Raw genomic sequence first — 17524 nt, forward strand, 5'->3', positions numbered from 1 at the left:
TGATTTACGTCACTTAAACTTCCAATTCCACCCATGTTGGGCGAATGGCACAATTGTGTTCCTGTTTATGCACAGATAATATTTTATTGTGTGTTTTTTTTAAGAACAGTGTTTCTCTGTGTAGCCCTGGCTGTCCTGGAACTCACAGAGATCTGTCTTCCAATTATGGGGATTAAAGGTGTGTGCCACCATACTTTATGTTCGTATCCATCTGTCTGTTACTGGGCACCTAGGCTGATCCTACCTTTGCTGCTGTGAATTGTGGCCATTTAACTCTGAGCCACAGACTCTTGGTTGGGCTGATTTCAGTTTATCCTAATATATACACAGCTTTCTGGGTCACATTGCAGTTGTGTTCCTTGTTTTGTAAGGCAGCTGCACACTGTTTCTCTGGTGGCCATGCTCCCAACTGCTGTGCTCAAGACTCTCTTTGCTCAACCTTTCCACTGGCATTTGTTACCTTCATCTTTTTAATAATTGACATCTTATCAGAGCTGACTTGATGTCCCATTGTGTGTGTGTGTGTGTGTGAGAGAGAGAAAGAGAGAGAGAGAGAGAGAGAGAGAGAGAGAGAGAGAGAACATGAGCACAGGAACCTGTAGAGGTCAGAGGGTGTTAGGTCCCCTAGGGCTAGCATTATAGGCAGCTGTGAAGCAGTATAGGTGCTGGGAACTGAACCTCTCTCTGTAAGAGCAGCAATGCTCTTATCTGCTGAGTCATCTCTCCTCCGTTTTGTGCCCCCTGGTGATGGATGATAACCCTGTGATTGTTGACTCTCTGTGTATCTTCTTTGGAGAAATCTAGTTAGGGCTTGGGCTCTTTTTAACCAATTTATGATTTTTGTGTGGGTTTGTTTTCTACTGAGTTGTTTGAATTCCTTACAGACAGTGTTAGAGAACGCCTGCCCCGCCCCTCTGTTACATTTGTGGGAGGGGTCAGTTTTCACTTCTCAGTTTTTGCCGGGAGGCAGGGGCGGGGTCACGGCCATTTTGCTCATATCCCAAAGTGTTCCCTGTGTCCCGCTCTACTGATTTCATAGTGTCTGATTTATTTATTTTACTCTTAAGTCTTTATTCCATTTTGAGTTTTTTTTTTACATAGTGAGGAATGGGAACCTAGTTTCTTCTGCCTATGCATATGCAGTTCACCCAGGACTACTGTTAAAAAGAACTTTCATTTTCCATGTGTTACATGGGCAAATGCACGGGTTCTAGTTCTCTGTCTCACTGGACAGTATCGACTACCTTGCTGTGTGCCTTGCTGTGTGGTCACTCTAGCTTTGTAGCATGTTTTGAAGTCAGGAGTTACAATGCCTTCAGCTTTGCTCTTTTTAGAAAAGATTACCTTGGAACTTTGGGGTTGGGGATTCCATATAAATCCCCCCCACCCCCGTCTTGCTCTCCCCACACCCCAGTACTGGAGACTGAATCGATGGCCTCACTATGTTAGGCAGGTACAGGTGCTGGACCACTGAGCCACATCCCAGCCCCTCCCCCCCCCTTCTGTTTGGAACACCACCCGTGTTCTGATGGACATAATGTGGAATCTGTGGATCACGTTCAGAAGTGTGAACAGTTTCACAGGATGAACACTTCCCGTCTCCATCTGCAAACATAAGAACCCTTTTGTTGTTCATTGTCTTTCATAGACTTTCTTGACTTTGGTTTTTTTTTTTTTTCCCTCTCTTTGGACTATAAAATTCTTTTCCCTCAAATCAATATTTTTTTAAAATGACTTTTTTCTAAGTGGGCCAGTGACTGACTAGTGTGTTTAACTCCTATTACACTGACAGGATTAAAAGCAAGCCCAGTTCTCCCATTCATGCCTCAGAGTAATAACAAAGGGTGGATTCCTTGGGAATATAGAAATGGTTATTTTGCTGTTTTAGTATGCAGAGTTGAATTCATATATCTAACACACACACACACACACACACACGCGCGCACACACACACATTATACACACATAAACCCCTCCGAGAGGGGGAGGGGGAGGGAGAGGGGAGCGGGAGGGGGAGGAGTTTAAGCTAGGGAAAGAAGAGTTTACCTCTCATGACTCGTGCCCTTTACGTACATTCTGGTCTTCCGCCTCACCTAATATTACCCCATTTTCTAAGTTCTAGGCTATACCATACTTAATACCTGTTCACATATATTCATGTATATATTCTAGGCTATCGTTCCTATATGAGGAAGAATTCTCTTTTCTTTCTTTTGTGGTCTTCTGGAGTTTAAGATTATGTTCCCTTTATGTTACACTTTTGAGATCCACTCATCTCCTGCAAGTTTCATGTTCTTTACAGCAGAATAATACCCTATGTTGTACATGAAGCACATTTTCATTACCGGTTCTCCTGCTGCTGGACATGCAGGCTGGCTGCGTTTCCTTGCTAGAGTTGAACACAGCACCAGGAAGCACATGAACGTGCAGGCATCTCTGAGGTAGGACATGGAGTTCTTTGGGCCAAGGCCTAGGAATGGTATAGGCAGGTTATATGGTAATTCTATTTTTCCTTTTTTTTGGAGACTCTGATCTGATTCCCACAGTGGTTGTTTCAGTCTGCCCTCCCACCGGCAGCAAACGAGGCTTCTTTCCCCCCCCCCAATTCTTACCAACATCTGTTGTCGAATTTCTTTTTATTTATTTTGGTTTTTTGAAACAGGGTTTCCCTGTATAGCCCTGGCTGTCCTGGAACTCACTCTGTAGACCAGGTTGGCCTCGGACTCAGAAATCTGCCTGCCTCTGCCTCCCAAGTGCTGGGATTAAAGGCGTGCGCCACCACTACCTGGCTCTTTTTATTTTTTAAGATTTAGTTTTATCTTATGTGTATGAGTATTTCATCTATGTGTATGTGTGTGTACCACATGCATGCCTGGCTTCCATAGAGGCCAAAAGAGAGCGGCAGACTCCCTGGATCTGTAGTTACAGATCGCTATAAGCCACGATGTGGGGGGCTAGGACACAAACCCGGGTCCTCTGCAGGAGTGGCCAGTGAGCCATCTCTCCAGACCTGAGGTCAGCCTTTACATGAAAGAACGGGGAACGGAGTAGAGAAATTTTTAGATTGGCTTTGGGGAGAGTGGGTTCTGGTTTCCATAGCTTCCCCAGGAGGAACTGAAGGGGAAGAGGCAAGAGGGCAGGAGAAAGTCTGGGCGAAGCTCCACCAGAAGGGGGTCTAACAAGTCTTGGCGGTGATCCAGGTCGTGATACTGGGAGAAATGCCAGTAGGTCACTGCCACAGTTGGCCTTCTGGGATAATCCAGCGTCTGGGAGGGAGCGTGCCCACCACCTTCCCTGTGTTGTGTCCCGCAAGTCGGATGTGGAGGTGGGGGGCAGGAAGAAAAACAATCTGGCCCTTCCGCCCATCGCAGAAGGGAAGCGTCACACACTGGGCAGTTTCCTCAGAAGGGAAATGACCTGAGGTTGGAGCAATGCAGGACAGCCTGAAAGACATCTGCTCAAGCAGGGCCTCCAGGGAAGGAAGAGGAGGAGGAGGAGGAGGAGGAGGAGGAGGAGGAGGAGGAGGAGGCGCCACAGGTCGGCATGAGGGGCAGACAGATCCACTGCAGACAGTGCTCCTGCCACTTCAGCTACAAGAGTCCTGTCCCTTGCAGCCACAGGCCTCTTTCTGGGACTGCATGTGAAAGGTCAGCTAGCCACCCTGAGGGAGACAGGGACCAGGAAGAGGACTGTCTGACAGGGGCCTCCAGAGTTGTTTTGAAGTGGAATGGAGGTTGGAAGAGCCCAGCACCTACTCCTCTAAAGTGTAAAAGGGTTTTTATTCCCCCCCCCCCCGCCCCCAACAGGCTTTTGTAATCAAACAAGATAGGAGCAAAAACATGGTAATAAACGAACGAACAAACAGCTGTTTTCTCAAAGGCTTTATCATCCCAGGTCCCCGTTTGGCCTAAGTTTTCTCAGTGTTCTCTATACTCGGCAGCTGGGTGGGCGTCTGTGGGAGGTAGGAAGGAGAGGGTAGTGTTTTGAAAGAGAACTAGGTCAGAGCTGGTACTTAACCAGTGTGTAGATGCTGGAGATCTGTGGCTCCTTTCCCCTGGCTTCTGGAAGAAGTTCTGGAGAGACTGTAGGAGGGAGGGAGGAGGGTCAGACGCCAGATGTTTCTCCTGCACTCCCCGTGGTTTCTGCTCACAGAAGTCCCTTGGAGGTAAGGGAGATTGCCCTGTTCTTTTTTTAGCTGAGAATGAAGTCCTCGGCCTCTGTTGGCGTGGATCTCAGTTTCTACCTTCAAACTCCAGGTACCAGGCGTGTGCAGGGCAACTTGCTGGCATTCAGGAAAAACACAGAAACCTTCCCATTCGGCATTTGAGCACCTGAAGTTCAAACAGAACTTAGAGAAGGCAGAGGAGAGGACATAGCTTCTGTAGGTTAACCCCAGTCATTGTTTTCTCCTGGGAGAAGGGAGTCATGAAGTAAAAAGCCACATGTTTGTCCTATTGGACGTACTTGAGACTATTTTTTTTCTTACATTTATTTATGGAACAGAGAAAGAAGAACCACAGGTTCTCATACCATGACAGGATGTAGAGACTAGAGGACAACCCATGGGAATCCGATCTCTCCTTCCACCATTTGGGTGCCAGGGGATTGAAGTCAGGTCTTCAGGCTTGGCAGCAAGCAACCTTTACTGGCTGAGACATCTCACTGGTCCCACATTTGGTATGTATGAAGACCAAGGACTCTCAAGAAATCTGTTATGCCGGGAGAGTTGCAGGTGGTGAGGGCTGGCTCAGTTGGTGGCAGGGTAGAGAGGAAGACTTTGTCTGCAGCCTCTTTGATTTTCAAGTAACAAACATGATTTTTAAAACAATAATTATGAATAGTGTGTGTGTGTATGTGTGACATGTATGAGCATGGGCATATGCATGTCGTGTGTGTGTGTGTGTGTGTGTGTGTGTGTGTGTAGAGGGCAGAGAACAACTTTGTTATTTCTTCTATTGCCATGTGAGTTCCAGGGACCAAAGCTACTGTGCCATTGCTCCAGTCCCCACAAACACAATGTTTTAGAGCAGTTTTGGAGATGAGGTGTGAATTGGTGGCAGATACACCCAACCTAGTCCCTACACGTGGACCACTTTCCATAGGCACCCCAGGTTAGAGTGCCCCATTCATTACCATTGACAGGTCTACACTGCTACATCACTGTCACTGGAGCCAGAGTGCGAGCTTATTCAAGGTTGCTGTACCTTCTAGGACTCCTTCATGGCTTACTCTTCTCCGTAAGACCAGAGAAAGCTCAGCTTCTCAAACTGAGTCAGGTCCAGAAGGGAGTGAATAACTGGGTCACTGAAAATTTTGGCCAAAGCAAAGGACTTCTGAATGTATAGAAAGCAAAAATCCACTCAGAAATCTAACTTGGGCAAATCTGAGGGTGTTTCTGGGAGGTCACATGGCGCTGTATCACATGACTTCCCCGTATCAAAGGCAAATATCATTGGATTATGTTGTGTTGGGATGTTTCTTTGGAAAAACTTTCTGTCTTGAGTTTGGGATTAGGAAAGAATTTCTAGCAATTTCTGAAACTTTTGTTGCATGGTATTTAGAATGCATTTAGTATGCATAATATATGCAAAGTGACATTCTTAGCATTGACTGTAAAATCAAAATATCAGCGAACTCTGGAAACCCTTCATGTTCTCTCTCATGTAGCATCAAATATTTAGGTCAAGATTTAATCCTCTATGTAAAAACAAATGTGCATATTCTTTCATTGGTATGCAAATTTGATTTAGTCTTGAAATTATAAAATAATATCTCTCAAATAATTTTTAAAGATACATTTATGATTTACTGTCAGTAATTGATTAATTTACCTGTTTTATATACAAATACACTCAGAATTGCATGAAAATTTCTTCTGGAAAAGCAGTCATTGATTGGAGAAGGTTTGAGATGCCATGGTCGAGAGTTCTTCCCTGCCCTGTGGCCAGCATGGTTCTCAAGAAAGGCTGCCAGGGGCCTGGGAAGATGGCGGCGTGGTGGTAAAGATTGCGCTGCTCAAGCCTGAAGCCCTGAGTTCAGAACCCTAAAGCCCACGTGAATGCTGGATGGGCATGGATGTAATTGTTCCAGTCTCAAAGGAAAAAACAGGGAGATCCCCAAAGCAAGCTGCCTAGGAAGACTAGTTGTATCAGTGAGCTTTGGGTTTGATTGAGAGGTCCTGCCTCAATAAGGTAGAAGGGACATCAACCTCTTATCTCCATGTACACACACACACACACACACACACACACACACAGAGACATATACATGTGCACATACATGTGAAGAATGGAAAAAAGAAAAGAGTAGTTCTACCATCCTCAAGGAATATATGTTCTAAGAGGTCCAGTGGATACCTGAAACCTATATATGTTATTTCTGGTCCCACATATTTATGATAAAATTTAATTTACAAATTAGATGTGATAAGAGATGAGAAGACCTAATAATAACATGGAACAATCATTACACTATACTACAATAGACATTCTCTCTGCCCATCCCCCTTAACACATCTTACTGTAGGCCAATGGATGGCTCAGAAGGCAAACACTTGCTATCAAACCTAAAGACTTGAGTTCAATTCCGAACCCACCTAGGAGAACTAACTCCTGCAGGTTGTCTTCTGACCTTCACACATATGCTGTGGCATGCACCACACAAATAAACTTCCCATCTGGTTTATTTTATATTTTTATATGTTTGGGTGTTTTTCCAGCATGTATGTCTGGTGTCATGTGCTTGCAGTGTTCACGGAGGCCAAAAGAAGCCTTTGGATGCCCTGGAGCTGTGTTTACAGAAGGATGTGAGCCACTGTGTAGGTGCTGAAAAATCAAACCCAGTTCTCTACAAGAAGAACTAGTATTCCTAAGGTTGAGCCATCTCTCCAGTTCCTTCTTGAGAAATTCTATGTCTATGTCCACAGGAGCTATTGTGCAGTCATTTTCGTTTTTTGTAGACACTGGTTTTGGTAGTGTGGTCATGTTGGCTTCATGGGGTGAGTGAAGAAACATTCCTGCTCAGGGACTAAAGATAGTTGGTACGGGGGGTTCCTTAAACATCTCGTGAAACCCACCGGGCAATCCATTCAGTCAGTTTATTGTCGATTCAGCTTCATTCATACACAAAATGTTCAGATTTGTCAGGTTGTTCTGACGTGAATTTCTGCAGATTTTCTCTTCCGAGGACTCAACCCACGTCACTGAGGTTGTCACTCACGGACACTGAGCTGTTTGTGCTATTTCTCCATTATTCTTTTAATGCCTGTAAGAACTGTGGTGATAACCTCCCTTCATCTCTGACGTCATTGACCTATAGCTTCTCTTCCTCATGGTCTGGCTAAAGGCTTATGCATTTTACTGATCTTCTCAAAGAATCAGCTTCTAATTTTACTGGCTTTCTCTGCTGATTTCCTGTTCACAGTTTTCTTTTTCTTTTCTTCTCTCTTTCTTTCTTTCTCTCTCTCTCTCTCTCTTTCTTTCTTTCTTTTTCTTCCTCCTCTTCCTCCTCCTCCTCCTCCTCCTCCTCCTCCTCCTCCTCCTCCTCCTCCTCCTCCTCCTCTTCTTCTTCTTCTTCTTCTTCTTCTTCTTCTTCTTCTTCTTCTTCTTCTTCTTCTTCTTCTTCTTCTTCTTCTTCTGATACAGGGTTTTGCTGTGATACCCCAGGCTGGCCTCAAATTCCTGGGTTCAAGTGATTCTCCTGCCCCAGCCTCCTAAGTGTTAGATCTGGAAGAAATTAAGGACAAATGCCTAGTAACATATCAAAGCAGACAGTGGCTGCCAGGCTCTCTCCGTGTCTCAAGTACCTGTTTCAGAGGCCTGGCCCCTCTCCGCACTTCCTACTCACCACCTCACCACCTTCCTCTCCCACCCCACCCCTCCTTTCCTCACCCTCTACTCTAAACCTCTCCAGACCTAGCTTCCTTCCCTCCCCCAGCTTCTCTTTCCTATAAAACGTCACCATTTTGACCATGGTTTACCCTCTTGGTTTTCTTGCCCTCTTGGTTTTCTTTAGTTTCTCTCTTTCTCCTCTCCCTCTCCTGCCTCATTCTCCACTCATGGCCCAGTCTGTTCCGAAGGCCATGCTCAGTCTGGAACCTTCCAGATGCCTCTGGTTATTCTCTCCCTCGTGTCTACAATAAAGCCCTTCTCCTCAACCATAGGAGTGGCCCGGTCCTCGTTTTTATACAGTAAGTGACTAAGGCCATGGGCACGCACGGCTGAGCCCACATTATTTCTTTTCTTCTGTTTGTTTGTTTGTTTGTTTGTTTATAGATAGGGTCTCACTATGTACCCCTCACTGGCTGGAACTCACTGTGTAGATGAGGCCTGTGTCCCCCAGTGCTGGGATTAAAGGCGTGCTCTTGTGCCCAGCTTCTCCTGTTGACTTTAAACGAAGCTCAGATGACTGGTTTTACCATTCCTTTGTTGCCAAAACACACATTTGGTGCCATCCTCCCCCCCACCCATCCCGTGCGAGCTTCCCAGCACTTTTGCTGCATCCTGCACATTTTTGTTTTATTTCAGATGCTTGGACATTTCTCATGTTACTTCATCTCTGACCCATGCGTTATTGTAAGTGTGCTGTTTATTGTACAGCTGTGTTGGTATTTTCTAGCTGTCTTTCTGTTATAGATGTCTAGTTTCTATTTCCTTGTAGCCTGGGAACATGGGCTATATGATTTCTGTTCTTTTAAATGTATTCAGGTTTGCTTTAGAGCCCCAAAGGTGCTAGATCTCAGCACTGTCTCTTAAGGGCTCTGAGAGGAACATGGCTCCCCCTGCGGTTGGATGAAGTAGTTGGTTGAAGTCATTGGGATCCAGTTGGCTGATGGTGTTGTTAGTCTGTCTTTGTCTATCTGTCTCTCTGCTGTGTATTTCTGTCTGTCTCAGCTTCCTTTTTAGCTTCCAACTCTAGAAGGATTAAGTAGATTACGCCCAGCTATTTTCCTCGCTTCTTTCCTTCCTCCCTTCTTCCCTCCTCTTTCCCTCTCTCCCTTCCTTCTTTCCATGCTGGGATGAAACTTGATGTCTCAAGCATACTCAGTTAACAAGCTACCATTGAGTTACACCCTCCTCCTAACACTCACCTCTTAGAAGAACGAATTCATATAAAATATGAAAATCTATATTTTGGCCTGGGCAAGTATCAGTTCATGCCAGTGTCTTGTCCCTTCTGTCTGTGGTGACAGCTCATGAGACTTGAAAGCCCCCTGAGGCAGAGTGACACCCCTACCTATCAAGAGTAATCTCTTCTACCCACTGACCGCTGCTTGGGCAAGAGCATGAACTGTGGGGCTTCCAGAATCCCTGGTAAGAGTTGAGATGCGAGGGGGTCGTGTCCTTAGCTTTATCCCACGTTTTAAACTGAAGTTGGGATTTCTTTATCTTGAACATCTCAGAAAGGGGAGGGCTCAGGGTGACTGACAGTCTGCAGAGTCTGTGTCTCTTCTATCTATGCTCCTAAACACACTAGTCCTTGGACCAGGGCCCACCTTTTTAAACTAATTACATTTGCAAAGATCCACTTTCTGAATGTGGTCACTGACCCAGGTCCTGAACATGCCAGATCCTGCTGAGTGAGAAAATCAAAACCACACTACACTGCTTCTTTTTGTTGTTTTTGTGTTTTATTTTGTTTTTGTTTTTGAGACAGGGTTTTTCTGTGCAGCCCTGGCTGTCTTAGCACTTGCCCTGTAGACCAGGCTGACCTTGAACTCAGAGATCTGCATGCTTTTTGCCTCCCAAGTGCAGGGATTAAAGATATGTGCCACTACCCTCTGGGGCCCCATAGAGTATATCTGTGTCTCCCAAATTTGCTAGCAGAAGGTACCCACTGGAATGATCTGGGGGCAGGGACAGGACTAAGAGGAACTGAAGAGATGAAGGTGAACTTTGGTAGCTTCCACAAATCTCCAAAGGGGGTAGTGAAGGCTCGGAGGAGTCAGCTCTGCCCTCATCTTCCCCTTCCCTCAGAGACAGTTTTAGAACTGGCATCTGATGTGTGAGGTACTTGTGAGTCTTTACCTAAGCCAGCACTTCCAAATAAACGCTGTCAGATCGGTCCATTCGTCATTTATGAGGCGCACGTTCATGCTGCGCTTAACGTCCCTGTCCAAGGCAGACCTGTGGTATAATTCACCCCAGTTTTTTGAGAGAGTGTGCTCAGAATTCTGCCCAGATTTATCATCAAACAGTTCTGAAAACCCGTGTCTGATGCTGACCAAGGCCTGGCGGGAAGAGTTGCCACAGGCGCTGAGCTCTGGCATTGATCTGTGACTTCCCAGCGGGAGAACTTCAGGGGTGGAAGCCCATAGGCCTGATTGCTTTCTTAGATTAATATTTAATAGGATGACCGCCCCCATCCAGCCTGCCAGACCAGATCAGGGCCACAAGCCAAGGCTTGGCCTTGCTGTGAGCAAGGGCTGTGAGGAAGATTTGGCAAAATTTTAATTAACTGAAGATAAACATACATGGGGAGCCTGAGTCCATTAGCTGTCCGAGCCACCCAGTGAGAAAAGGCCTGGCTAATCACACGCCGCAGCAGGTGAGGAGGCCCGCAGACCTGCAGCGGCCCTGTGCTTTCAAATTAAAAAACATATTTTAAAAATAAATACGCATGGGGGTCCTGGTACATCACACCGTTTCCTCTGAAAAGCGTTTGGGGTGCTAATGAGTGACTGTTTTCCATCTCTCAGCCCAGGAAAGCCAGAAACACATGCTCAGCACAATGGCATTGGAATGGTACTTCCCAGGAGGAGGGTAGACATTGGAAATCCAGCCAAAGGAACCCAAAGTGAAGACCTGTTCTGGAGTCAGGCCCGGGCCAGTTAGGGCCAGGAGAAGCGCAGGTGGGGCAGAGGTGTGCTGTTGTTTGCCTGGCAGCCAGCAAAGTTAGAGTGTGTCTTAGTCAGGGTTTCTATTCCTGCACAAACATCATGACCAAGAAGCAGTTGAAGAGGAAAGGGTTTATTCAGCTTACTCTTCCACATTGCTGTTCATCACCAAAGGAAGTCAGGACTGGAACTCAAACAGGTCAGGAAGCAGGAGCTGATGCAGAGGCCATGAAGGGATGTTCTTTACTGGCTTGCCTCTCCTGGCTTGCTCAGCCTGCTCTCTTATAGAACCAAGACTACTAGCCCCAAGATGGTTCCACCCACAAGGGGCTTTCCCCCTTGATCACTAATTGAGAAAATGCCTTACAGCTGGATCTCATGGAGGCATTTCCTCAACTGAAGCTCTTTTCTCTGTGATAACTCCAGCTGTGTCAAGTTGACACAAAACTAGCCAGTACAATTGATGCCTTGTCAACTTGACACACAAACACATCACTAGTAAGCCTCAACCCTTAGTTCTTATTCATCCCCAAGATCTTAAATAACTTTAAAAGTCCCACAGTCTTTACATAAAATTCAAAGTATTTTAAAATTCAAAGTCTCTTAACTGTGGGCTTCACTAAAAAACTTCCTTCAAGAGGGAAAAATATCAGGGCACAGTCACAATCAAAAGCAAAAATCAATCTCCAACCATCCAATGTCTGGGATTCAACTCACGATTTTCTGGGCTCCTCCAAGGTCACTTCTCCAGCCATACCCTTTGTAGCACACATGTTGTCTTCTAGGCTTCCGCTACCTGTACTTCACTGCTGCTGCTGTTTTTGTTAGTCATCTCATAGTACTGGCATCTCCAAATGCTGCCATCTTCCAATGTAACTTGGCTTCAACAATAGCCTCTCATAGGCTCTCTTCATGGTGCCAAGCCTCAACTCCTTTGCATGACTCCTTCAGTCCTGGGCCATCAATTGCAACTGAGGCTGCACCTTCACCAATGGCCTTCCATGGCCTCTCACAGTGCCAAACCTCAGCTGCTCTGCATGACCCCTACATGCCTTCAAAACCAGTACCACCTGGGTGACTCTTACACATTACCAAGTCCCACTGCAGCAGGAGTACAACCTTGCCTATCTCTGGAACACAGCCTCTTTGTGCTTTCAGAAAATACTTCCCAGAAGATGTCACCTCAACCATGCTGGTCTCTTCTTAATCACCGCTAATATCTTAGCTCCAGCTAACCAGCATCAATAGTCCCAGTAATGCAAAGGTTTTGCTTTAGTAGTTCTGGTATCTTGTTAATCACAGCTGATTCTTCAGCCCCAGCTAACCAGAACCACAGAATAATCAAACTCCAAAATAGCAATGGCCCTGAAAAGAGTCTTTAATTTTCTCTCTGAAATTTCACAAGCCAGGCCTCCATCTTCTGCACGGTTCTCAACATTATCTTCCAAGCTCCTACACAACATCTGACAGAGCTCTTAACAACGAATGGATCTTCTAGCTCAAAGTTCCAAAGTCCTTCCACAGTCCTCCCCCTGACCTGCCATGGTCAGGTTGTCACAGGAATACCCCACTATGCCGGTACCAATTTGTCTTAGTCAGGGTTTCTATTCCTGCATAAACATCATGACCAAGAAGCAGTTGGGGAGGAAAGGGTTTATTCAGCTTACACTTCTACATTGCTGTTCATCACCAAAGGAAGTCAGGACTGGAACTCAAGCAGGTCAGGAAGCAGGAGCTGATGCAGAGGCCATGGAGGGATGTTCCTTACTGGCTTGCTCAGCCTGCTCTCTTATAGAACCAAGACCACCAGCCCAGAGATGGCCCCACCCACAAGGGGACCTCCCCACTTGATCACTAATTGAGAAAATGCCTTACAGCTGGATCTCATGGAGGCATTTCCTCAACTGAAGCTCCTTTCTCTGTGATAACTCCAGCTGTGTCAAGTTGACACAAAATTAGCCACTATAGGGTGGAAACTGGGTTCACAGTTTACCCACTCTCAGAAGGCAAGCTGGCCTAAGTAGTGTGGCTGGGGCTTCAGGTCCCAGTATTCTAGAGGGAAGCATAGGTCCAATTGCTTGGACAGGAAGAGCTGCATTCACCCCTGACTTACCTAGCACCCACTGCTCTAAGACAGGGATGAAGCCATGCGGAGGGCTTAAGCCATGTGCTCTTCTGCAGTTCACATCAGGGTAACAGGAGGCAGAGGATGGACACTCAGGAAAGTGTCACGTGGCAAATGGGTGACCGGAAGTGATAGGAAGTACCTGGCCATGCAAAACTGGAGAGGGCATTACAGTGCCAAGGCTCCAAGGAAGGCAGGGGCTTAATCTGTGAGAGCATTAGAGAAAAGACAAGTGAGGCTGGGGCTCAGCCAGAGAGGGGTCCATAAGTAGAGAGGTAGGTGGAGGCCGAGCTCTGGAGACTGGGCTTTATTCCAAGAGCAGCGATTTCTGTGAAATATCTCCCACTAGCTCAGAAGCTTCAGGGGGCCAGAGGCTGTGTCCTCTCGCTTGGTAACTTTCATCCATGGTATGCGGGGACAACTTTTTCTTTCCTTGGACTCTGATTCTCCCTAGAGTCTGTGGAGCCAGGCTTCAGGCTGTCCTCTGCTGGCCCTGAGACCTTTTGTGCTCCTCTTTTCACACTGAAGGGGCAGGGCCTTTGTGATGCACAAATGACATAGAAGTGGCAGTGTGTGATGTTTGAGGCAAGGATGTGAAGGTCATGCCAAATGGCCACACAGAGAGGCCTTCATGGCGTAGAACCTGGTCCTTAGACAGGAGCTAGCCACCAACTTGTCAGTCAAGTAAAGGAGCCAACTTAGAAGTGGGGTCTCTTACCCTGGTGGTGGTGTTAGGCCCACCAGACACATTCTTATCCTTGTGGTGGCGATAGGCCCGGATGACACATGACTGGAGCTGACTGAGAGCTCCTTGCATCACTGAGAAATGGCAAGAGGTAAATGATTGACTGGAATTCCCTGCTTCTGGGCGATTTCGTATGCAGCACAGATGGGACACACACCATGAGGTCACTCACAAGTGTGTTGAGACATAGCTGTGAGGAAATCCTTACTAAAAGGGACTTTTCCTGTGGAGGACAGAGGATCAGGAGATGCCTGAGACCAGAGCAGGGCTAAAGTTGGTCCTTGAGGACCTCAGAGATTCAAGATACTGTTCTCCAGGGTCTAAGTCTTGTGTGATTCCCCAGGTTTGTTGTTTGTGACCCTGGGCTGGGTTTACAGGGTGAAAGGCTCTTAAATGTGTGTTTAGGTGAGGAAAAGAAAGGGTGTGAAGGATTAGTAGAGAGCCTCCAAAGCTACTTTAGGGAAGCTACAGAGGGAAGAAAAGAGCAGGCCTTTGTGGACGGAACCAGGCTGTGCACAGAGCCCCACCGGGCCTGAGGTGGGCTGGGTGTTAATAGGTAAAAGGTGAGATGGAAGCTGTGAGGCTGGCTCAGTGGTTTGCCAGCTCCAGGCACAATGGCTGTCCCAGCTCTTTGAGGATCTCAGTTCTGGTCAGAGCTCCTCCTCAAATTAAAAATGTTATAATATCATCCCAGTTGATCTTTTGTGGTGTAGTTTGGCATCATCTTCCTGTAACCTCCTCTTGACATGTTTGTCTGGAAGTTTCTGCATCTATTCATTCATTGTGTGTCTGTGTGTAAATGTGGTGTGTGTGTGTGTGTGTGTGTGTGTGTGTGTGATTGCCATGGCATGTGTGTGGAGGTCTGAGGACAACTTCTGGGAGTTGGTTCTCTCTACCATGTAGGTTCTGGAAGACAAACTGAGGTTGTCAGGCTTGGTAGCAAGGTCCTTCACCAGCTGAGCCATCTATCTCTCTTACCCAGGCTACTTATTTCTGTCATTTACTGAGGCTATTCAGTTGAGGTCTGTTGAGTTCTTCTTTTAGAGTAAGTTTCATTTGGAGCTCCCCTGTGCTTGCTGTTGCATTTGAGGTGGATGTAGGCTGAGCCTGGCCTCCTCCTGTCTTGAGGCACTAGATAGGAGCTCCAGTGTGTTGAAGACCAAAGACACAGAGGGTCAGAGAGCCTGCTGCTCAGCTTGGTGATAAGGGAGCACTTGGGGGATTTCTTGCGGGTGTTTTTCCTTTACCCATGCTATAAATAACCAGATTAATCTTTCCCAGATACCAATCTCCTCACACATCACTATGCTTCAGTCCCCTGGGATGGATCTTTTTCAGATGTTAAGGTCAAAACTTCTATCATACTTTGGTCGCTGTGTGGCCTCTCAAGCCCAGGTCTGTTTGTATTTTGTGATGCAGCTATTTCCTCCAAAATGGAACCATTCCCCTTTGAGGGAAGAAAGGAGGCTTCTAAAATTCGGGAAGTAAAATATACAAGGCCAGGAAGTAAATGAAATTTAAAAGGCTCAGGAAACTCCTGGAATTTAACAAGATCCCCAGGGACCCTATCCAAGGTTGTTTGATCACTAAACAATTGCTGTGGTTATCAGCAGCCTTTGTAGGTCATCCCCCACCCAGGGTGGGATTCTCAGGGATATAGCCTTTGAAGTCACCTACGTTCCCATAAGTGACCCCCACAAACTCACTGCCTCATCAAGCTAGACTTGGGTGAAACGATTTTATTGGTCTATTATCTGGGGGTGAATCAACGTTTGTTCACATGTACCCATGTTATACCACATAGTCTGCTTCTCCCACCTCCAGGCCCCCAAGGCTGTCCTTACTCTACTTAAAATGATGTTTGTTCCCCTCTGTGGATGTTCTTTAAAGCCCTTCTTAGACCCTGCTTCAGAGAAGTCAACTTTCCACCTAGCACGAGACATTTTGTACCATCCACATCCATTAGCATAAATTGTGTGGATCCATGGGTCAAAGTCAAAGAAACATGAGGGTTGGGGACACTTGTGGGATAAGTTCTCATTGCATAAAAGAGGAGACGTAGCTTGCTCAACGTCACACAATCCATGCCACAATCAAGTTGAGAGTCTAGATTGTTCCTCCCCCCTCCCCTCCTCCCCTCCCCCTTTCATTCTCCTCCTCCTCCTCCTCCTCCTCCTCCTCCTCCTCCTCCTCCTCCTCTTCTTCTTCTTCTTCCTCCTCCTCCTCTTCCTCCTCTTCCTCCTCTTCTCCTTCCTCCTCTTCTCCTTCCTTCTTCCTTCTTATTCCCTCCTCCTCCTTCTCCTCTTCCTTCTTGACAGCAGCCCAGGCTACTCATTGTGTAGTCCAAGCTGTCCTATATCTTCATGCCTCACCCTCCTGAATTCTGTAATTATAGGTATGTACCACCATGCCTGGGTTGAGAGTCTAGTTCTCCAGGCTAGGTTAACTATTCTAGTAGCCTCTTGAATGTAGACACTATCTTAAATTTCTTCAAAGTCCGTAAACATAGTGTTTAGTTAATATTCATGGGGCCGTTGATGGATTGTGGCTGAGGACCAGAAATGCATCCCTCATCCCTTTGAAACCAATCTAAACTCAGTACTAAGTAGGACGGTTGAGAGGGACTAGCCTCTTCAGATCCTGCCTCGGAGGAGCATATACAGGAAAAGGGTGAAAGCAAGTGTCCCTCTGCCTGAGTGCAGAAAGCCTGTGGAGTTCTAATTGTCAGCGTGTGTTGCAGGAAATAGCAAAAAAATGCACGGCGCATGCGCGGAGAGGAGTTGGAGGAGCTGGGGAGGAGGGCTGGTCTGAGTGACTGGAGGCAAGGTACAGGACATCCTTCTCCTACAGGGAGCCTGAAGGAGCTGGAGGAGGAAGAAATGGAGAAGGAGGAGCAGCTCCTTCAGCAGTCAGTAGTGGAAACATACGAAGACACGACTCTGGAAGAGCTGGAGGAGAAGGAGGACGAGCTCAGAGATGAGGACGAACGAGCTATTGAGATATACCAAAGTGGAAAGCAACTCAAGTGAAGAACAAATTTGGAGAAGTTTTAGAGATCTCAGGAAAGGACGATGTTCAAGAAGTTACGAAAGCTGGCGAAGGCTTGTGGGTGGTCTTATAACTATTCAAACAAGGGATTCCCCTCTGTTCGCTTGAGTGGATTCGCTAAGTTTCCAGACGTGAAATTTATCAAAGCCATTTTAACGACCTGCTTACCCAACTACCCCAACAGGAATCTCCCCACAGTGTTCGTCTACCAGGAAGGGAATCTCAAGGCACAGTTCATCGGTCCTCTGGTGTTCGGTGGCGTGAACCTGACCATAGATGAGTTGGAGTGGAAACTGTCTTGAGTCTGGAGCAATCAAGACAGACTTGGAGGAGAACCACCAAAGAACCCACCCAAGACCTGCTGCTGTCCTCAGTACGGAGCCCTGTCCCCATGAGGAGGGACAGTGATTCCAAGGGCGACTAAGATAGCAGTGATGTAACCTTTTATTGATATGACACGTTGTCTGGATTTTTAATAAGGAGGGAAAGCAAAAATTTATCATTTTGGTTTTTAATTTCAGAAATAATCATTGCTGGAATTTTTTTTTAAAAAATGAGTTGGAACTCTTTAAATTAATTATGTTTCTTTAAGAGAAATTTAAGCAAGCTATTATGCCACATATCTATGTTTTCCTACATGTATTTCAGCAACTCTTTAGTATTTTTTTGACATGCAACTATATAGAAAAGAATGTAGAGTTTAAAAATATAATGTGAATAAATTAAGTTAAAAACTATTTAAAAAATAACAGTGTGAAAAATGAGAACCAGC

At 46.3% G+C, this 17524-nt stretch overlaps 1 pseudogene; it reads left to right on the forward strand.

The window, feature by feature from the left end:
* The first annotated feature begins 13733 nt into the window (after nucleotides 1-13733).
* LOC110290573 (phosducin-like protein 3) lies at nucleotides 13734-17176 on the forward strand (annotated as a pseudogene).
* Nucleotides 17177-17524: the final 348 nt, after the last annotated feature.

Source organism: Mus caroli, unplaced genomic scaffold, assembly GCF_978045245.1.
Source record: "Mus caroli unplaced genomic scaffold, Mus_caroli_1 scaffold_3, whole genome shotgun sequence".
Classification (NCBI taxonomy): Eukaryota; Metazoa; Chordata; class Mammalia; order Rodentia; family Muridae; genus Mus; species Mus caroli.